This window comes from Lonchura striata, chromosome 4 (genome assembly GCF_050655825.1).
Source record: "Lonchura striata isolate lonStrDom1 chromosome 4, ASM5065582v1, whole genome shotgun sequence".
Classification (NCBI taxonomy): Eukaryota; Metazoa; Chordata; class Aves; order Passeriformes; family Estrildidae; genus Lonchura; species Lonchura striata.
Window position 1 is genome coordinate 10,152,349 of NC_140706.1, and position 23,669 is coordinate 10,176,017.

The 23,669-nt window shown below is 37.6% G+C and overlaps 1 long non-coding RNA gene across 2 annotated transcripts in view; it reads right to left on the reverse strand.

The window, feature by feature from the left end:
• LOC146767526 (uncharacterized) overlaps positions 1-23,669 on the reverse strand; it is a 129,299-nt gene that overhangs the window by 21,333 nt on the left and 84,297 nt on the right. Inside the window, exons 2-3 of one of the 2 annotated variants that reach the window (XR_014954681.1) lie at positions 21,368-21,405; positions 1-44 (exon numbers count right to left, since the gene is read on the reverse strand). The exon at positions 1-44 is cut by the window's left edge and continues 21,333 nt beyond it. This is a non-coding gene — a long non-coding RNA (uncharacterized LOC146767526). Of the gene's footprint in view, positions 7,027-21,367; positions 21,406-23,669 lie in introns of both variants that reach the window. The other variant, XR_014954680.1, reaches the window with a different exon arrangement.

The window sequence follows — 23,669 nt, forward strand, 5'->3', positions numbered from 1 at the left end:
CTGAAAAGTCTTGCAGTTGTTGCTGTTCAGAACACAGCTGTTGCCTAAAAAAAAAAAAAAAATATAAGTTTTGATATTAAAATGTGAACATGGGGAATACTGCTCCAAATCATAATGCAATCAGACTTTTACTACTAGCCTGTTCAGAGTGAGCTCTGTGTGATGCTGCATAGTTTTATGTAGCTTCAGCTTCAAGTGCATATTTGTGCACATCTGCTCTGCATCTGTGAGCTCTCTGCTTTACATGAGCAGTTTCATAGGGTCAAAAATATGAGGACAGCTTTGATTGCATCAATTGACGGTAAAAAACTCAAATAGAAAAGCATAAATAAAAATAAAGTTAAAGCAGTTAGAAAGCTAAAGTTAGAAAGTTCCAGCCCTGTGGCTGGAAATTCAATCACTCCAGCTAAAAATTCAGGCCTAAGTGCTAAAATGAAATAATAGGAATAATAATAATATTAAAAAATGCTTCACATGCTTTGCAAAGAAAGAAAAAGAAAGAAAGATACTGAGGAATATAAATTAGGCCATAAAACTCTAATAACTGGTGAAGGCGCAAGAAAATCTACAGGGTCAGGAAAACTTGAATAAAAGTAATATTGTACAAGTAAGTTTGGAGCAAAGGAATATGTAAAGAAGTGAGGTTTTCTTAAAATAGTAAATGATGTCTATAGAATTGTCTGCAGTATAGAGAAGCTGTTTCTCTTTTGGACTTTGTAGAGCAGTCAATATGCTGGGATGGCAGCACATCTAGTGATGACAATGGTGTATTAGTGATGACAATGGTGTATTTTGTCTTCTGACAGTGAGTCAAATAAATAGTAAAAAGGTGCTATTGAAATTGTATATTTTTATATCAGTAGGTCTGGATAGCTTGCATCAGAGAGCTTAAAATGTTGTTTGAGCAGCTCTCTGTATCCTTAGCACTGATTTCTCAATAAAACTTAAAACTATAAACTTGTTTCAGAAAACTGAAGGGAAGCCAGGGCTATAAGAAAATACGAAAAAAGCAAAGTACAGAATGTGATGGGCCTACTGGGCCTTTCAGCTCTAAAGAATGGCCAAAGCAAGCAGGAGTAGTAAAATTATTTCTTATTGCCTAGGATATATTGAAAATAGGTTGTGCTAGTTAACTTGATATATTCTCTCAATGAAGTAATAAATTTGGTTGAAAAAAAGTAGTAAAGCTGATATAAGCACAGAGCCCTCTACAACTTCTGACTACATTTTCAATACAAATGCAAGTATTACAAAATTAAAAGAAAATAGCATGTTAATTGTGTGCTTTTGGACCTTAATTGAAAACTCAGTGCATGGGTATCTAATACAACTTGCCAATGAGGATGATACTATTTAGCATTTTTCTTACAAACTTCCAGAGAAGATTGACAGGTGAGATAAAACTGTGAGCTGGGAAGATGAAACCCCGCAGCAAGTCTGGCATTAAAACCCAAGGAAGCTGAACACAGGCCACGTTCCCCACGGCTGAAGATGACATGGGGGTCACAGCAGACAGAGACATGAAGAAGGGCTCATGCTATGGCTGTTCCGTGGTGTTTCCAAGTATTTCCTCTCACTGGAAAAGACCTGAGCTGTTAAAACTACAGGCAAATTTTACAAGGAGAATTGCACTAGTCAGACACCATGGACGTGAAAACAAGTCATTTCTTTCCAGAAGGATTTTCTTAAAGGGTAGACAGTATGGAGACTGAATAGGGGAAGGATGAAAAGAGAAAAAATTGTTCTTTATACTGATATAATCAAAGAGCTCTGCTGGCTTAGATTTATGCAAAGATTAAGGGGATGACTTCATGTAGGTTTGTAAGTACTGACACGAGAACAAAAATCTCGTAACAGAGTGTCCTTCAGTACAGCAGCCTGAGACAGAATAATAAGTGTTGGGTGGAAGCTCAGGTTAGAAGGATCAGATGAGGCAAAAATGATGCATTAAAGACACTGGCTCTGCCTTTTGCAGGGGCATGTACGTGACCCTCAGAAATGTTTGAATTAAATCTGTTTTACAGGGAACAGGGCTGAGCCCACCCTGAGCACATGTCTAGAGAGCTCCAATCCTGCTTTTCTTGAAGGTGAGCCATTGGGCTGCCAATCTGTTTGCTCAGCTGGTCCCCAAGGAGTGACCTAACTTTGCTGCAGTGGAGAGTACACCAGTGGAGATGGGAGGTAGGAGAGCTACAGCTTCTGGTCTGGGTCCTGGTTTTTGCCTTTCTCACAAGAAATCAATTTAGGAAGGCTCTATAATTTTATTTTTTTCCTATTCACTCATTTTCAAAGGAGTTGGTGAAACAGAGTCTGGGTTAGGCTGCAATATCTACCAATTAGGATTAAGCCTAACTCAGTTACAGATAATCATGGTAAAAGAGGGAAAAGAAAAAAGTGGATAGACTGAACACAACTAGCCTGTGAGGAAAAAAAAAGTATTTGAAAAACAATTCTGAAGAATAAAATACATCTTCAGTTAGTGTTAATTTTTCCCACACAAGCAGAATCCTTTCAAACTCTTCCTGGAGAGTGAAAGCGAATGGAAAGTTAAAAAACATGAAGAAATGTTTCCCTGATGCAGTAATATCTCATGGTAGCATTAATATAAATTACCCATATGCTTCCTAGTCTGAACAGGCTCAGTGTTTAAACTGACTCCACGGGAGCTGTTAGGAGCAAAGCAAGCTGCACAAGAGGCTCCTGGAATTCCTAATGCCACAGGCTGGCAAGAGCTTCCTTTATTTTCTTAGGACCCCCATGAAGGTAAATATGTACTTTGGAAGAGGAATCTAAACATTATTATCTACACGCACTGGAGTCAAAGCTCATTTTTTTTTAAGGATGGAGACCATACGTAAAACCTACTGAAAATGGGAAATAGAAGATAAATTTTAAAATTGATTTTTAAACTGTGAGATATCTTTTTAAAATATGTCCATTATTGTCCAAAATCTAAAGTGACTGGGTTTTTTTTCTCTTCTAGGTCTTTGTTGTGTGGATTTTTTAGTTAAAATATAATGGAGACCTACTCAAAAACATTACAGCCTTTGGAGGAAGATTTCCATGCTATTGTAGACAAATTATCTCATGCAGCAGATTTCTAGATTGGTAAAACTCTCTTACATGTTTCTGTCTTAAAACCTTGTAGTTGTTAAAATTCATGTATTCTGCTTATAAAATTAAATCAGTTGCTTCTCAATAGAAATCTGTTGTTTCATGCTTTTTTGGAACAGCTGTATGGAAAAAAAGTAAATAAGTGACTTGACATATTTTAATTTTATTTAGTTATTCAACCAATAAATGTTCATTGCTTGACTGTTCTTGAATGGATGCATTTTAGTTGCAATACCCCCCAAGATATTAATATCATCAGTGTGCTAGAGCAATAAACTTCATAGACAGAACTACTAACCATTATTTTACATAATATTTTAGTTAATTTTTAAAATATTAATGAATGTAAATGAACAAAATAATTTTTTGGTAACTTCCATCACCTACACAGTGTCAAAAAATGTTTCATCCAATAAACTCTAAACTGATTTGTGCTACAAGAAGATATGAGCCAAGATATGTAAACATCTAATGTTAGATTTCTTACTTCTTTTTATTCCTATAAGGCAGCTGGAGTGTGAGCTCGGTGAAATCTTCTTGGCTTCACAAGCTCCTGTGTTGGCAAGAGAGGATTGAATTTCATCTTGTTATTTTAATTTAAATTGAAGCCACAAGTATCAATTTATGTTGGCTTTTCAAAAATTCATCCATTGATTCCCCCTTCTCAACTCCTATCCTTGCTGGAGTCCTAAGGTCTGGTTTTCCTTCTATGAACTAAGAATAATGACTCTCACTGATGCTGAGCAGGTAGAGTTGTTTAGCAAGAGCACTGTGAATGCTACTGAATGTCCTGAGCACAGGAACAGATCTGGATATATCTTAATTTTAAAATTACTTCTTCATCTCAGCCTTTTTATATCCTTGAAAATTTCTGTAGAACTTAGCATAAAACCTGTCTTGCATAAAGATGGTCTCATGTGTATTTGCAGGATTTGGGCCATAGAGAATAACCCAAATCACAGCATTATTTTTAATTACACTCTACTATATGAATAAGCCCTCACTATTCATGATTAATTTTAGATGAAGTAAAACATTAGTTTAAGTAAAAAGCTCAACTACCATTGCTGCACTGGAGTAGTTTTTCAATTAAGGAAATATTTGAACCATTAAAGTGAATGCTAAATATGATATGGATATCATAAACACACAGTACTACACTGAAAAATGCTTGCAGAAAATGAAAGCTCCCTTTCAACTCCAGGGAAGTAAAAGATTTATTAGCAGTTTAGAGAGCTCTTATTTTAAATTTACTACAAATTTCTTTCAATGAAACTTAGGTTGTTTTATTTTCTGTTGTGTAAATTCAAATATGTGTTGCAGGTGAAGACAGTGTATGTGATCCCCTCTAAAAGGAAAGCTGGGCTCATTCCTCTGATAAAGCTCCTTCCCTCTGTCCAACCACCACCCCCAAATGGTTATTCCCCAAATGTACAGGCATGACAAGTTCCAGCACTGCCTTCCATACCCAAATCTGGTCCTATGTGAGGGAGAGGCATTTTCACACAAGAGAGACCTACTTCTGCAAGCCATGCTGCTGCACATCCCACTGTAGAGATGCATTTAGATATATTCTTAAACTAAATACTTCTATTATCCTGAATTTCTCTATTGAGCTCTTTTCATTGAGGGCAAAACTGTCAGACCTGCAGAAGAAAACTGTCTTCAGCTGAAATTCATCCTCCATTTAGGAAGCCCAAGGCAGTTAAAAGGAACCTTGCAGTACGCCTGGCAATTCAACTCATGTTGCTTCATATTTCCTCACAGCTTGCTGAGAATATGTCTTTTTTAACTGATCAAACTGCTACCAGAATGAAAATCTTTGTCCAGATCCTTCAATACCAAGCTATAACAAGGACAGATTTGAAACCTACCAGGTTTAAACCTTACAAACTCTCAGATTAATATAGGTTGGAAGGAGTTTCTAGACCCTAATTAGTTCAACCTCCTGCTCAGAGCAAGGCCATATTCAAGGGTGGATCATCTTGTCCAGATAAGTTTTGAAAGTCTCTAATGACAAAGATTTCATCTGGGAATTATGGTCTATGGATACAAAGTTTTAGAGAAAAATAAAGCAGATATAGTGAAATAAACAGAAGAACTTTCAGACTCTTCAGAACTATGTGGATAAATTGGCATTTTGGGTCAATCCAGTTCATTACATCAAAGCCATCATTAGCAATGTGAACTGAACTGAACACGAACATTAGCACATGAACTTTCAAACTCTTGTCTTGAGATGAAAATTAGCATTTCAAGGATCAAAGCAAGGTCTTGGATCATGCTCAGACCTTGCCAACCTTGCAATACCATTAGAAGGAGGGTCATGAAAGGCTTTTGAAATCAGCATTTTTGATGATAGACAGGACTCAATTTCCAGTACTGATAGACTGCCATCTCTTGTTCCCCTGAAGTTTCCCTCTGGAGCAAAGGGCTTTTTCAGTCACTTTTTCAGTCACTTTTCAGAACCCCTCCTGGGTACTGCCTTGTGACAGTAAAGACTATCTATCCCCTTAGCTGCCACCACATGGAGGGCTGTGACTGAAGGGAAACTCTATGAAACTCACTGAATGATGTTCTACTGCATGTGAGATTCCTGCGTGCATTCGGATTCACTGCATCAATCTGAATTGCCTTGATCATTAGCATTCAAGTGGTTATTCCCTAATTTTGCCACTTTAAGGCACTATTCTGCAGAATTACTGCAATACCATAATGAGGTATGCTAAGAATCTATGGAATTTAGCCTGCACTAAGTAGTGCAGGGCCCTGCAGCATGGGATCAGACTGTTGGAACTCCACTGAAGTCTGTGGTATTACTAACAGCTCTAACTGAGAGTGCAAAAATGCTAAACTGTAATTATAAATACCCTTCAAATGCTGTGATTTCTAAACTCTGTGTTTACTTTACTGGAAGGGGGAAGTTGCTGACTTACAAAAGAGGGATTTGGAAAATTTAATCCCTCAAAATTAAACCTTCTCCAAAGTACATATTCATATATTTCCAAGGCAATTTAATCAAGAATTAAACAGTGTGAAGGTGTTTCTTAGAATGTGAATGCTGACAAATTACTCAGTTAGGGAATCAGAATGATACAAGGTGGGGGCTCTCATTCTGGCCTAAAAGCTGCCCTGCAGAGGCCATGGGATGGCTCTGACTACCCAGTGCTGCAGAGTTGTCATGCGAGATCCCATCCTAAAAGGAACATGACCAACCCAGAGCATCAGCATGTTTAACTTCTAGCAGTGAAGGATAATAAAACTGTCTTTTACTCATGCTTTGTTTTTACTTTTTGATTTATCTACCAGACTGTGTGTACAGAGGCCAGCTGGATCAGGGCTCCAAGCTGTGGACTCCTGAGGTTTTTTGTATCCATGTGTGTTTCCATGTGCCCAGGTAAGAGCTGAGTCCCAGACATGGCCTGTGAAAGGTGGCTTCAGCTGATGAAGTGTCACTGTCTGTGGCCTTTCAAACAGCCTTGGGATCTTCTTTCAGTCAATGGGCAGAACTTGTTCTTCAGATATCAATTATCCTAAAATAAACACCTATATTCGGTCAGATAAATGTCCTTCCATTTGGCAGAAATTGAATTTTAGACATAAGACATAAACATAAATGTCTATGTCATAGATATTTTAAGAGAAGTGAATTTCCCTAAGCACTCATGTTGTTATACACCGAGTTTAGATCCTAATTTAACACTCTGTACCAGGACTACAAACCAGTGGTATCGTCCCAGTGTAGAATAATTATAAGAGTAAATTCAGGCTTATTCAGGCTTACCTCTTACCTGAGGTGAGATACTTAGAAAGTCATGAAAAGAAGAGCTGACACATGCCTTTAAAGCCATATTTTTGGCCACATTTCAGTAAGATAAAACTACTTTAATTCTGTCCCCGTGGATGAAATACCTGTAAAGATTGAACACAATGGGTTGTTTGCTTCATGTTTAATAATTTTGATTCAAGCTATCAGTGTTAAAAATGTTCTCTAATACTATTTTCTGTCAGAAACATAATGTCCCAGGAGAAATTCATATTAGAGGCTTGAATCTGGAACTTCCAGGTAAGTCCCCTGTTCCTGAAGTTTTCCCTAATATGTGACAAATCTTTCTTTTTTGATCAGAAGACGCTTTGAAACACTTGGATAAGAATAATAATAATAAAATAAACAAAATAACAAACTGAGTATTTCTGTTAAAATGAGGTATTTTTTTCTGCTTTCTCCAGTTTAAATTTCTTGTATTTAGTATTATTATATTTTATGCATTACCCAGCTGCAAACACTGATGTCACGTAGAGCTGAAATTCTGTAATGCTCATCCTAGAATCAGACAGATTTATTTAAATGAAGATATTACTGCAAAACAGAGGATGTCTTTCAGATAATAATTTTCTCAGATCCTGTACAGAGATAGAATTTTCTAATCCACTTTTATGATACTGGTCTGGTTTCAGGCATGGTCCATATGGTACTTGTTATTGTAAACACTGCTTTGATCTTTCTTTCCTCTTTACAATTCCAGTCTCATGGCTTGGTATTTAAAGATTTTTCACCTGTCTTCTCTACGTGGTATCATCCCATGGGCAAGCATTTCCAGTAGCAATGATTATGAGCCAGCATTTTGTGTACTTTTGTCAAGGTTTATAATAAATTTAAAAAGGAGCAGTGATTATGAGGCAGCATTTTGTGTACTTTTGTCAATGTTTATAATAAATTTAAAAAGGAATACACCCAGTGTAATTTTCTCTTGCAGTTCAGGTTTGCACTCTCTGATGGCTGTTTCTAAACTGTGTGGAAGCCTGTGGCTACACCAAGCTCAGGAGAGGATAATGATCATTGAGTGTGCATTTCCCACCAAACACTGGCTCAGTGTGCACCACAGCTGCAATGATGATGATGATCAATAAAGTAGTGTATGTGTTTCAATAACTGAAATTAATGTAATGTAACCCACTGCACTAGATAGTATAGCAGAGAAAAACAACAAAAAAAAAAAGACAGAAAAGGCACATCACGCCCCAGTGGGTTTAAAATCTTATGGTAAATCAAAAACTTGCAATAGATATTAACAGGTAAGAAAATCTTTAATGAGTGCCTCCAGTGCATCAGCAGCCTAACTGCTCCCAAATGATTATTTCTTAATTATGAAATTCAGATGAAAATCATAGAAAATCAAGGTGAAATATCAGCCTGCAGAGTTCACCTAGTCTATCCTCTGCCAAAGGTAGAAACCTCCATATTTATTCCATTCCTACCTTTACCCAGACATATGCACTATATTGCATTTACTACAGCTGAGCAACCAACCACAGAGTTTTATTAACATTATTACTGCACACTTTCTCCTGATGTTTAATATGAACTTTACATGGCAGAATTCATCATAGAGATGAGAAAGAGATTTTTCCATTATTCTTGACAGCAACTTTTTGCAAACTTTTTGCTTGAGTTTGAAGAGACCTTAAAGATTAGCCACTTTCAGGACCTCATCATGGGCAGAGACACCTTCCTCTATAGCAGGTTGCTCAAAACCCTGTTCAGCTTGCTCATGAACACTTTCAGGGCTGGAGGATTCACACTGTCTCTGGGCAGCCTGTACAAGTGCTTCATCACCCTCAGAGTAAAGAATTTCTTAATGTCTAATCTAAGCCTGCCCTCTGTCAGTTTAAAGCCATTCCCTCTTGTCCTACCACCCTGTTCCTTGTCCAAAACCTCTCTCTATCTTCCTTGTAGGCCCTTTTAGGCACTGGAAGGTGCTTTTAGGTTCCTCCAGAGCATCTGTTCTTGGCTGAATAGCCCCATAACAGAGGTGCTTCAGCCCTCTGAGCATCTTCATGGCCTTCTCTGACCTCACTCCAAGAGCTCCATGTCCTTCTTTCCCTGGGGGCCCCAGAGCAGGATGCATATTCCAGGTGGGGGCCAAGTGCTGAATGACCAGAGCCCTACAGCATCAGAGCAGCTAATGCACCATGTGTCACACTCACAGAGATGTAAAGTACTTTCACACATTTGTTTTAATTTGGGAATTAAATATTTTCAGAAGTCATTCTCAGAAGGGAAGACCTCAAAGGAACCCCAAACCTTTGGAATTATGTAATTGAGTAAAACTTTCATCACCTCCGTTGCTGTGTTAGTGTGACAGGGGTGAGCTGTCTTACTAGAGCACATTAAGTAATCTTTTGACTCGAGATAAAATATGAGATATGTCTCTATCATGCGTCATGATCAGGAAACCAAACTCCCTAGAGTTATTTTAAAAATACCTGTGCACCTTCATCAATCTTATTTTGGAAGTATTGTACATTTAGTATAATATATCTATATATTGTATATATATATATAATATATATAATATATATAATATATATAATATATATAATATATATAATCTTTATATATATAATATAATAGATAATTATTATAATATATATACTATACTATATATAGTATAGTATATATAATATATAATATATATTTTATATATATTTATATATATATATATATATATATATATATATATACTCAAGACTTCTGAGATTTTGTTTGCATATCAGTTAGGTCTAGAATCTCACCAATTTTCTCTGTAAGTAAATTATTGTGACCAATAGTAAATTCTGCACTAGAGACACTCAAAAAAGTATTTTGGGTTTATTAGAAATGACTGACTCCATGGCAGGCACAAGAGTTAGAGTGTTAAAAGACAAAAAAAATTATGTGCATTTTAAGAATATCCCAAGCACACCCAGACACTCCTAAAAGTCCCTTGTTTGGAACACTGAACAGATCAGGAATACCAGTGCTTAAAGCAGAATCCAAGGAAATTAATAAAGAGTATTCCATCATTTTATATGAGTTTTTCATAAGTGTTCAGGGTATCACAGCTGCAAACCACTCAACAGATTTTTAACCAGCATCTTGTTCATGGACATAAATCTACAGCTGTTTCCTTAAGGTAAAGACCTTTCTCCTTTATTTCTGCTTGAGGGCAGGGAGTGCTGGGTGCTGCCCCAGCCCAGCCTGTGGGGTTTGAGCTGCTGCCTCACTTTTCTCCTCTTCCCGTTTCACCGTTGCTCAGCACATTTATTTGGAGCAGAACTAAAGTGTTTGCTCCCGAAGTGAACCCAGAGGAATGCAGAGGGAATGAAAGAGCCAGCAGGACTCAGCTCTGAGCAGTGACTGTGCAGTGCTTGAGGCTGTTTTCCCTTACTTTCTCCCATAAGTTCTATAATAAATTTATTTGGTTTTAACTTCCCAGAGAGTTGGGGGTGGGGCAGTGTGATCTTGGGTGCTCACTTGTGATGGAAGGAGTTTTATAGAAAACTGTTTCGTATGCAATTCCTTCACTTCAGAACATTGATTTCCACTAATCATCCATTTCTCCTCCTCTCAGTTTCTTTCTCTAGGATTTTCCTTCCAGTCTTCCAATTTACCAGACTAACTCACAGCTAAATCCTAAAACATATTTTTCCATCTTAGCTCCTTTTCCCCATTTCACTCCTCTGTCCTTTGAATGATGAGTTCAAAGGAAATACTATAACCCAAAAAAGTTATTTTAACTTTTTGGAGGATTTGTCTTCTTGTTTACACACTTCATTGCAAATCCTGTTTGCCTTGCAGGCTGCCTGTACTGGATGTACCACCACATACCACTGCTTCCTTGGATCCTTCAGAAGTTTGTTTATTTAGGCTATTTTGTTGCAGCTGAATTCATTTATCAAAAACAAATGCTAACCCATAGATTACCATTTGTTAAGAATTTCCTGGGCCTGACTGATAAAATGATTAAGGAAAAGAAAAGATGTTTTGTGATGCTACAGAAAATGCAAATGGTAATTTTAGCAGATCTAAGATCTAAAGCTAAAATGAAATAACATTTTAAATGGCCAAATTGAATGAACTGAAAAATGCACCATCCGGAAAACATTCCATCTGACTCCCAATTGACATCTTAACTAAATCATTTTAGTAAACAAATAAGAGACAGGACTGAAAAGAAACAGATTGAAAGGGAATGAAAATATCTGTATGAAATCTGAACCCCATACTTTTATGACTTACAGCTGATATCAGAGAAAAGCCATAATTACTAAGCAAATCTCTCATACTCATTAAATGACTGGAAGATCTGGGAAAACAATTCCTGATATTCCCCAAGTAACTTCCACATTGCCATGGAAGGGGGATATTTTCCACGCTCAGGCTATTTTGCAGTTATTTCACTGCCAGTCTGATTTTTCAAATCCTCTGATGAACTAACTACTTTGCAAACATGGTGATTTCAAAATCCTTCACAGTTAATAAAACAAAAAGAAGGCCCACATTGACATCCCAGTGAAACTTTCTGTGATTGCAAGGAATTCTTGAAAAATTTCACTGACTGTCCTCATTTTCTGATGCCAGCCCTACGTCAATGTGCAAGCCATAGGTCTCTGTGGCCCCTTATAGCAGGGTCATCCACTGCATGCAGTGGGCTTGATCATGCAGTCTGTGTTCATGGCATAATTTTATTAAATTTTCCACTAGCTGAAGCAATTTTCTGTAACTTCAAGCTTTGTTTCATTATTTGGAAAATTAACTACTATTTACTACAGGCTGGCAGATAACCTGTTGTCAATTCTTAGCTACCTTTTTTGTGAAATTGGCAACATCTTTCTCTGTTGAGGCTGAGATTCTTTACTCTTTCAGTTTTTCTCAGAAAGGAAAAGGGACTTTTCTCTCTGTCCCTAAACTGCTCATCTCTACCCTGATAATTTTTATTCACTTTACAAATATATGTGTGTGCGTGTATGTGTGTGTGTGTAAAAGACAATGCTTAATGAAGGGAGTAGATAATTGTGTTAGTCTGGCGTGATGGTTGGTGTTATGTACCTGGTTTTCACCTGGGATAATGCATACCATTTAGGGAGTTTTCTTTCCTGAAATTAATGGATGTAATTGAGCCACTTCATATTAATTTATTTCTAGTTCACTTGTAAACAATTTAGAGCAAAAGCAATCTCTGTATTCTGGGTTTTGTCCTAAGATCCCAAAGGCCTGATCTGCTGGTATGGAAATGGAAAAGTTTCTCTCTCTCTTCCACAGTCATGCCTACAGCATCACAGCCCAGGGCAAGCTCCCCTAAAAGCTTTTGCCAAGCAGGGAGTTTTTCCTCGGAGGGAAAATTCCAGCCAGACCTTCTGGGAGCAGAGACCAGCCCTGCATCTCCATGGGCAGAGTCGGAATCATGAAGTGCACATCCCACAGTGCAGGTGCCTCCCACACCCCACGGGGCTGGAACAGCTGGACTGGGGCTGGAACAGCTGGACTGGGGCTGTCACAGCTGGATGGGGGCTGTCACAGCCAGATGGGGGCTGGAACAGCTGGATGGGGGCTGGCACAGCTGGATGGGGCTGTCACAGCTGGACGGGGGCTGTCACAGCTGGATGGGGGCTGTCACAGCTGGATGGGGCTGTCACAGCTGGACTGTGGCTATTACAGCTGGATCATGGCTGTCACAACTGGACAGGGGCTGTCACAGCTGGACGGGGGCTGTCACAGCTGGACGGGGCTGTCACAGCTGGATCATGGCTGTCACAACTGGATGGGGCTGTCACAGCTGGACGGGGCTGTCACAGCTGGATCTTTCCAGGCTGGAGCTGCTCCCTGCTGTGCTGAGGCCCATTCCTGTGGGAATTGCAGCAAGGTTTGCTGATGGAGCCCTGGAACTGAGCAGTGCAGCGCTCCAGAGGGACAGTGAGAGAGCACAGAAGGAATAAAGAACAGTTCTGCAACAAGAAGGGTTTGGCTGCTCCCTTCAACCCAACCCAGATGCAATATATTCTGCTCTCAGTGCTTTAGTAGCTCAATACATCAAACCTATCAACCTTTGCTTTTACTGGAGCTCTTTGCTAGAATTATTCTCTTTAATTATATTTTTAATGCTTGACCACTGAGAAGGATGAAAAGAACAAGTTCACTATCGCTTACTGCTTTCCTCAATGAAGCCAATGAAGATCTTTTTTCTATTTTTATGGCTTAAAAATTACTTAATAAATCTTTACAGACTGAGGAACAGTAAAAGCTCTAGTTCTCTTTAGGCAGAAAAAATCCCCACATATATGAGGATAAATTATTGAGTTTAATACATCTCACTTCTCACTAAATAATGTTAGCACACTATTTAGAGAAATATTGGAATAAAAATTAATGGATACCCATTATAATATTACATACAATTTTTCTGATATATTTAATCATCTTTATTCCTTCCACAGGATGAAATAAAAAGTCATTTCAGGGGAGAATTTTGATGACAGTAGTACAGGTAAATGGTAGAACAAAACCATGTTTCTAGCCTGAGTTTTTGGTAAACAGATTTAGTGCAAACACATACCTCTTTCAATTTATCTTATGCATAGCAAAGAAATCTTTAAAGTAAGATATTAAGGTGACAATGTACCAATGAAGAGGCAAATCTTTTGTAGTGACTTCTGCAAGGTTGACTGTAATATGCCTTGGCAGAAGATCATAGTTAAGAATCAAATATTCAGAAAAAAAATTAAATAGTTTGTTTTTGGATTTAGTGAACATCCCTCCATTTTAGGTGCAAAGACAAAATCATTATATTTTCCAGTGTAGTACCTGCTGAAATAACCATGGTTATTAATATACATGGTCTCATTTTGTGGTCTTTATATTAATATATGTGGTCTCAATATATTAATATATATGGTCTCATTTTGTTCCTCATTTACTAATTTTAAAGTATTTTTTAAGTACTCAATTGAGAGGCTTTTTCAATAATTTTGGTGAACAAGATAAAGTAAAAACTGCCTCTTTGCTTTTTCAGGCAATTTTAACTTCAGTGAGAATCAGAAAAATGCCACAGTTAATTTCCACACCCTCCTTCACTGATGATACCATTCTTCCTTCTTCCTGAGAGAGTGCATCCATTTTCACATCCACATCCAATTGCACTGTGTTTTGGATTTGGGGTTGGTTTTTTGAATTCTTTGGAAGGGAAAGGAGGGAGGGAATTCTCCTCTGTTCATCCCTTGCCGGCCAAACTTCTACTGGTGAAAACCCCTGGGCAAGGAGAGGAAGGTGATTTTCAGATCTCTGGCTGAAAGGCTTCTTTTGTTTGAGAGCAAAAAGTAGTTTAGCCAGGGGACTAAAGGCAAGGAAGCAAATCTTTCTAAGTCACATCTGGGGAGGCCAAAGGAGATGTCTGGAAGTCACTTCTTACATTAGGATCCCTGCATTAGAAAATCCATTAAAAGTCTTTGAGGCAAGGAACAGAACTCAAAATAACACTTTATTCTCCAGATGACAGGCAACAAAATGGTTACTGCGCTGGCAGAAAGTATTTACCTAAAAGAAACTCTGCCAGAGAATCAGAGTATCAGCTACCTCAAAACATCAAAGTAAAGCTATAAATAAATTTGCAATCATTGATTTTAACTAAAAAATCCAAAATCTATTTACACTCTACCATCCTTTAGAGGGAAACAGATTTAGACAAACATTCCTGATAAAAAATCAACAATACTACTGTGGTCTGCAGGAAAATGTTTCCGCAACATTCTGAAGGAAATAATTGAAATAAAATTTCTTTATACAAGCAAAACAAATGTTTGAATGTTTCAAAGAAGAATCACATATTCTGTACTCGAAGTTTGATTTATTTGCCTAAATTTTGACAAAAAAGGCCTGAACATAGTACTTGTGTTGTACCTGCAGGTTAAGAAGGATTTGCTCTGGTATCAGCACTGGCACTAAATATTCAGAGTTAAACAACTGAACTGAGCCCTTTGTCTTGTCCTAATTGAAGATGAAAACAACAAGTGAAAAGTCTCAAAATATCTTAGAAAATCAACATTGAAAATTTTAACTCAGCAGTAGAAAATAAGTAGAAAATAAATACCTTTCGTTGGTAAGGTGACTGATTTTTTACTGTAGTCAGCTGACTTCCACAATATTAAAAGGTATAGATTACCATAACCATATTCTTTGATTAAGATACTTGCACAGTAAGGGCCAGGCTAAATACATAGTTTTACAGTAGGAAAATTTCTCTTATTGTCTAACTTTCTATAAAGATATTGCATGAATACACCTACACTACTTGTCTTGACTGACATTTTTTTATTTCTCCTGAAGAAATAAACTGTCCAGATTATTTTAAAGAAATCTTTCTTTTTAGTGACTCCAAGCTTAAAACATTTTTTCAGTAAATGTAACTATCGAGGAATTTACTATAGATTGCAGGGGACATTCAAATGTCAACAATTAAGCTCTGCAAGAACAATACTTCTGAATGAAAATGGCTCAAAAAGGGTGCTGCACTCTCTATCCTCAAAATATTTTCCAATTATTTGCAAATAATTTCAGAGGAGTTATTGTTTTATCCTTCATTTTTGACATGAATGCAGGACATCCATAGAAAGGATTATGGTTTTACCCAAAGAAACACCAGAGTTACAGGAATTATTTATTTGTGCTTATTTATAACTATTACCGATTCCGAGATTCTTTATTTTTGATAACTCACAGATTCATGTTGATGAGTATAGGATCCCTCTACAACATTGATTATATTTACTCACATTAGAAATGCATTGCTTTCTTGGTTGGTCAATATTCATTCTCCTGAAACTTCAGATTTTATTTTTTTATGAGTTCTCCAAGCACCTTAATGTTTTTCAAACCAGGAGTATTGAAAGCTCATAAAACAAGTGTCTGCCTGACCTTATATTATCGGGATCAAATGCTGAAGATACTTGAATACCATTCTATGATCTTTAAGGTATTGAAATCATAAAGTAAAATACAGCCTGCTGACATTTTCACTGGTTTGTTATTCAGTGTCTTCCTTGTGCCTTTTGAAATATGACAGAGTGGGACACACTCCACTGGAACTCACTATCAGCTTCTTGAGCCACCCACAGTAATACACTTAACTTGTCATGACTATTCTAAAATATTTCTCTTTATTCCTTTTAATGGTAGATATAGATCTTTCCATGCTGGCTGCCAATGAGAAGCACTTGAAATATGCTACTTTAAGGCAGTATGTCAAGAATATTGGAATAAACCTGCAATAAAATATGTTAGAAATAAAAGGAGATATGGCAACAAAAATGGCAATCTGACTCTTGCTTTTAACAGTGAATGTAAAATATGGGTAAGGGTTCTTCATTTCAACAGCAATCAATTCATAAATACATAGACAGGAATCATTAGCATTTGCAAACAAATATTGCCTCTTTTCCAGGAGCTGAGGACCTCAAGTGCAGTGAATGATGATTTTCATATTCCAAATTAATATATTATTTATATTTGTTTTGTATTTGCTTCCAAAATCAATTAGGACTTCAATACCATTAATATTATTACAAGGGTGCATGTTCAGTCACAAAATCTTTTACTCTGCTCTGGAAATAGTTTCTTTAAGTCTCAAAGCTAAAAGAGAAGGTGACAATCCAATATAAATTTTATCAGTAATGGAATGGTCACAAGACTGTCCAGAGGAAATCACAGCAGAAGCCATTAGGCCATTTTATTTTTCTTATCTATATGGACTATTAAATATTCTTAGCAATTATTGAGTGTTATTGGAAAGCCTGAATTAGAAATATCTTCTGTTGCAACCAGCAAGCATTAGGGGATGATATCCAACATCAGGCAAGTCAGTGCACACCCGTGTTTCCCTTCTGAGAACTACAAAATGAACTACAAGCAGCTGACTTTTCCACTCTTCTGTCTCTTCAGTGCTCTTCTTTTGTCTTTTAAAATATGCCTCAAATCCAACCAAAATTCGTTGGTATTTAGGTTTTGCAAATTGTCCTGGTTTAGGGCAAATCTGGGAGAAAACCTCTAAAGGAGTTCTTCTAGAAAGCAGATTTAAGCAGCTCCTCTCCTAACTAATTCAGAAAAATATTTCCTTGGAGAAAAGTGGAAGAAAACCTGCTTGCTTCACAGGCAAAGCATTCACCAGCACAAAAAATGAACAAAAGTAAACAACCAAACCTCTCGCTGCTCTGAAGAGATGACAAATTTAGAAAGTCCTCTTTGTGGGCTGCAGCTTGGCTCACTCAGCTTGTTGCCAGTCTCTGGTGTTGGAATGCAGCATCCTGGGACTGGTGGCCCATAGGTGTAAGCTGCTGGTGTTTTTTTGGGTTCTTTAGTCCAGAGCAGGTTTGAATAGTTTTAAGAAAAAGGAAAAACACTACAGATCTAGGGAATTTCACTGCTTTAGTTATCAAATAACTAATTAAAAGCAAAGGAGAGCTTTCTCTCGCTGTTCTTTCTGTAGATAACACAGTCCAGGAGCAGGAATGGGGTGGAGTGAGTGCAGTTTCTGAAAAAAAACTCCACACTCCTTCTCTCCCCCACTTTGCTCTCAGAACCAGTCTTAAAGGTGCAAAATTTATTTCTGGGCTAAACATATGAATGGGGATACAATTTAGTATCATAAACTCACCCTAGGACACAAATATAGTCTTCACTACTGATCTCCAGCATTACACTACGGAGTAATCTTTGCTGCTTTGTTATTCAGCCATGAACTCTGCCTCGAGAGCAGAAGCTTCCACCTTCATCTTCCCAAGAAATAAAGAGCTCTAGCCTGGGTCTGCCAGCATGCAGCAGTATTCTGGGGGCTCTGCTGCTGCTTTGGGATCAGGAAACAGCCCAGGCACACCCTTCAGCTCTGCTGAGATGAAGCAGGGCCCCAGGCACTGTTTTGTCCCCTGCCCTGGAGGGGACCCGTGGTGTGTCTGTGCACACCCTGGGGAGCAGGAATTGGGCAGCAGCAGAGGCCCCTCCGACAGCCCAGCAGAATGTGCCAGGATGTTATCAGCAGGAAAGAACCATGGGCAGCATTATGGACCAGTTTGTCACTACATGGAGCACACAAAGGGCTTTTCTCTCCTGTCATTTACTCCAGTATGAATCCGGTTGAACACTGTCAATTTAGACTAATATTAACCTGGAACAAATGTCTACATCAAGCTCTTTATGTATACTGAGAGACAGGGCTTTGTTGCTGTAATTACATTTTTTAAAATATGTGAGTTGCATAAATCTCATAATCATTTCCTCTGCCTATAATGGCTGTAATCTGCAGTTCAAGAAGATTCCTAATTAATATTAATTCTCACCCTGTACACAGTGTGTTTTGGCAAGTAATTAGGTCTGAAGGGATGGCCAAACACACTGATCTTCAAATTTTGAACAATTTAATTACAGGCTTGTTTTCTGCGTGGAGCTGCCCAAGCCATGAGTTTAGCAGAGAGCATCAGTGTGGTCCTGCTCAGAGGCTGGTGTGGAGCCAGAGCAGAGAGCTCTGCAGGAGGGGAGCAGGGCAGGCTGATAAGGCCTTTTCCCAAAACCACTGGGCTGCAATGGAAGCCAGCATCAGCTCATGTGAGTGACTACCTGGAGGCTGCTGTCAGACTGCTGAGTTTGCTGCAAATGCCTTCCTGAGAGAAGCTGGCTGACAACTGCTAACAGAAAGTAGCCACTCAAAGAATGCATTAAATTTTAAAGGGGTTCAACAACAAAGAAGCTGCCTTTGTCCTGGATTTGCAGAATGATTTTGCATTACTCTGCACATGAGAAACTACCCTCTTTACTCTTTAAGAAATGAAGTCCTTTCTTAGATATTTTTCTTAGCATTTTTTACTCATTAAGCTAATGCTGAGGCCACTTATAAGCACAAGCTACTGTTCTAAACAAGGAGGAAACATCCCCTGTTCCAACCTATCACTCATTAGCAGTTTCTCTGATGCCAGATAATGGGATCTTCAGTGATAGGGGGAGCTCTGAACCCTCCACCCATTCTCTTTAACACATTCCAAAGAAATTGCGAAAATTAGCACCAGTAAAATCACGTTACACATCTCACTCAAATTTTCAGAGATGAAAGAGAATCCAAATTGCTTCTGCCCAGTCAGAGGTGCCAAAAAAAGGGCTCCAAGTACCAGAACAGAAATGCTAATTTTTCAGTGACATAAGTGATAATACAGGCAAATAGTTAAATGTGCAATGATTAGTAACAAATGCTTTATAAATGATTAAATGTGTTTGCACAGGTGCTTCAGAAAGGCCTTACTTGTAAACTCTTTACTTATAAGTTGAGAATAATTGTGGTGGATTTTAGCCAAGATTTGCACCTGCTGGAGCTGCTAAATATAAACAACATGAATCAGAATATCTGACTGGGATCATAATAATTAAAGATCAAGAGAGGAAAAAAGAATAAAGTAATATTCCTATTATGAATTGGATTTGCTCACAGGATGCTACCTGCATGGTCAAGCATGCTCACTTGATAGCAAAGTCAGAGTTACCCAAATCTTATACATCTATTAAAAGTTGAACGCAAATAAGGCACTTCTAATATTGTGCTAAACTGGCTTACCTTTCCTGTAGCTACAGGAACTTAAATGAACAAGGACTGGGAGCAGTTACCAGAGATCTCTGATTGATTATGGTCTTCCTACTGCTAAACAATGATTTCAAGAAGTTATACCTTTTAAATCTCCTGAACTTTCTGAGAACTTGAAATCAACATTTTTTTTTACATTATAGAAAAATAGCAGGCTACAGTATTGCTGCCAGTCCTGCTGTACATCTTTTTTGAGTTAAACTGCTCTTATTTGGAAAAGCCTATGCTGACCACATTCAGTAGATAATTTGCTCCCAAAGGTACACCACAACTTTTGACATAATACCCCTGATGATTTCCATTAGCCTAGATAACATAGAGCATAAACTACCACACTGAAAATTATAAGATCAGAAAAAACACAGCACATGAATCCATACTCCCCAGGTGTTTTGTAAAATGAAGAAGGAATGAAAAAAGTTGTTTCATCCCTCCTTCTTCTCCTGTCTCTCTCCATTACACACTCGATTTCTTCCTTGCTTCAGCTGGCAAACTTAGGTAAGAATGAGTTACAGAAATTCAGAATTAATTTAGTGACATGTTTTCTGCTTTATAAGATGCTTCTAATGAGTCATTTTCCCTTAAAAACTTTGGTGAATATTAGTTATTTATTGATATTTACTCATTTGCCATTTCTAAATATAAGGCTCCATTCATCAAAACACAGAAGGAGATGCATAATTTTAATTAAACAGTGGAATTCAAATCCAAAGCAGACAGTAAAATGTCAAAGGCATCTCTTCGACTTGTGTTCTCCAGTGGATTGCACAAAGTGTACTGAGAAATTAACACAAAAGCAGGGAGGTAATGCATTCTAGAAGTCACTGCTCCCAACTCGTTCCAAATTTTGGTCTCCTTTATGGGCTATACAATTGTTATAGAGCCTGGAAACAGTCTCGAGTCATAAAAGAAGAGCAATTACAACACAGATAAAGTATCAGCATTCTTGGCAGTATTTTAAGTGCATATGTGAAAATTATTACCATTTAATATCAAGCTGGAACAAATTAGTATGTTAAGAAAAAGAGTAATATTGTTGATAAGGCTTTTACTAGTCCTTACTACCAAGGTGACATCAATGATATGTTGACAGATACAGATACAGTGTACAAATACAGTCAAGGCTCACTTGATAGTAGTGAAAAGTCTTTTTGATTGAATAGTCCTTTTTTGGAAGGACATTTTCCCCCAAAATTAAATAAGTGAAGAAGTGCTAGATCTCCTCTGACACCATTACTAGAAATCAGGTACCTCTTTTCTGTATATGATGAAATTTACAGACACTGAATGCATACAAACATCAATTATAGACAACCAGCATGAAAATGAAAAATTAGAAAAATATTAATAGATTTAAAATAAAGGATGAATACATAAGGAAAAACTTTCAATTGTAACATTCAATTAAGCTTTCTGATATGGCAGAAACTGTATCTGACATTATGCAAAAAGAATGGGAAGTCAATTGTAAATTTTATAATAATACAGCAGAGATTGTTTTTTATTGAAACCAGGAAAGAAGAGTGGAAGAGAAATACCACATGTGATGCTGTTACAGAAAAAAAAAGGCAGGCTAGGTTAAACCTACTGAATACATTAAGGCCAGAAAAGTAAACAAAGAAAAAAGGAAATATATGAGGAAAGATAAAGCAGTACAAGAGCGTCAAAAAAAAAAAAAAAAAAAAAAAAAGAGGCTCTGTTGATAGACACTGAAAGCAGAAACAGCAGCACTGAAGGAAGACATGAGAACTTTTTATCAAAATGTTTAAAAATACAAGTAAAGTGCAATGAGGAGCAATGTCTGAAAAAATAAATCTCACCTTATTTTAAAGACAGACAGAACACCTCCCAAACACTGCTGCAAAGAAAAAAAAAAAAACAACCCACCTTATTTTTCAAGATAGAACTTGATGCCTGTTTTCTAGTAGCCAAATTTTCATGAGCTTAAAGTAGTTGCTGAAAGATGAAGAAAGTTAACACATGCAATTCAAATCACTGCAGCCCAGATATGAGGAAATTAAATGGATAGCATGATATTTGGAGATACCCCTATGGTTCAATGGGAAGCAGAAATAACACAATCTGCTCTTGTTTCCATGGAAAGTCTTCAGTGCAGTCAACTCTGCTGTTTTGAAGTTGCCACTTGCACCAGACACAGGAAACATGGCAAACATTTTCCCTAATTGATCCTGTGCAGACAAGACCTCCCTTCTGCCAGGCAACACAGAATAAAGCACAAGATGGCAAATGCCTCTTCTCCTGTACTGCGTGGGACTTGATTTAATGATGGATTATCATGGCAAGTAGCACCCCCCCTTTGAAATCTCTTGGATGGTGATTCTGATTAAGTACTCTTAATGCTTTCTGGTGAAAGTATCAAGTAGAAACGTGCCATGAAGTAGATGCAGCTGGGAGGGGATGAACCTTGGTGACAAACATTGCACCTTTTTCTCCCCCACCCTCCCTCACCACCCTCACTCCCCCACTGGAATGGTTTCTGTTACTGGATCATTACTGTGGAAATGGTTATGTCAGTATAAATGCAGACAGAGGAGATGGAAGGCTTTGCAGCCAAAATCTATCTTTGTGAAAGGGCTGTCTTACACTTATGCCAAACAGGCCAGACAATTAATAAATTAGAGATAGGCAATGCCACAGATGATAAATTATCTACACAGAATTCTCTCTACTTAAAAGCTGAAGCTTTTAAAAACTTGCATAACCCCATTCAAAATGCAAAACAAATGCATTCTTTATATAAGTTAAAACCAACAAACTATTTCCCATACATATTACTGTGCAGAAGAATTTCATAATTAAAAAACCCACTGAAATCAAGTGCAAGAGTCCTCAAATACAGTCAAGAGTCCTAGAAAAATAATGCACTCATCCTGTGCAAATGGCACAGCTATCAGAACAGGTGTCTGTGAAGGCTATTTAAAGTATTGACTTAATAAATTAGAAATGAAGGAGCCTTTAAAATGAGTACAGATGATGGAAACAGTACAAACTGAATTAAGGAAGAGAGCGGACACAGATCTATTTCTCATGGTTCTCCAAAAACAGGGAGAATTAAACCAAAACCCCTGCAGGAGCCCCAGGTTTGGCTCCAAAGGGCTGAACCCTCGGCACTGCAGCACAGTCATGGTTGGTGGGAACCAGCCAGACAGGATATGGCTGGCCCACATGATTTGACTTCTGCTTTATGGTCTTACCAGCCCAGTGACAATGTTTACTGGGAGCATGAAAAAGGGTTACCAACATATGACACAAGAAAAATTGCATGAGGAAGCTGAACCAATACCTTTCTTCATTGTATTTTAGCTCAAGCACAATACCTGCTTCAAGTGTTTAGAAACACTTTTTAAGTGAACTAGAATTTTACCCTGACTTCTTTGAGGAATTCACAGGTTAATAGCTATTTAACACTACTGAATTTCACAATCTTTCTCTTGGTAACAATATTCAAGTTTTGAATGCCCTCAACTCCCCTCCAAAGTAACTTCAGTTACCTTAATATTTAGTTACTTTCTTTCAAAATCCAGGACAGTCTACTTATTCTTCAGTTCTTAATCCATTTTTCTATCACAACCTGTTTGTACTGCAGGTGATCTCTTCAACTACTCACTGAGATTTCAGTAAACTCATTCTGTTTGTTGATGGCATCTTGAGCAGATTTATAACACAAATTTTGTCTCAGAAAGTATATATATGTACAATGTTTTGACAGCAGTCAGCTTCTTGTGTGGTTGGTAAGACTGTAAAATTTTGTCAATAGATGTAAAGCATAGTTTGAGAGATTAGATAACACTTCCAGATGTTTAGTAAATCAGGATGTTCCATAAACCTCTTTGTTTATCTGAGACACATTTTCAAAGCCACAAGGAGGAAGTAAGGAACCCAGTTCCCACTGAAAACCAAGAATCACCAATTATTAAGAAAGCCACTTATTAAGAAAGCTGAGGTAGTTCCTCTATACATGATGCCAGTGTTCTGTGGATGGAGAAATTATTTTATAAAAAATGCACAGAAGAACATTTCATAGCATGGTTAAAATTGCGATGTCTTAAGATACAAAATACAATGAGAAAGGATTTTAGGGGGTGTTAATTCCCACTAACC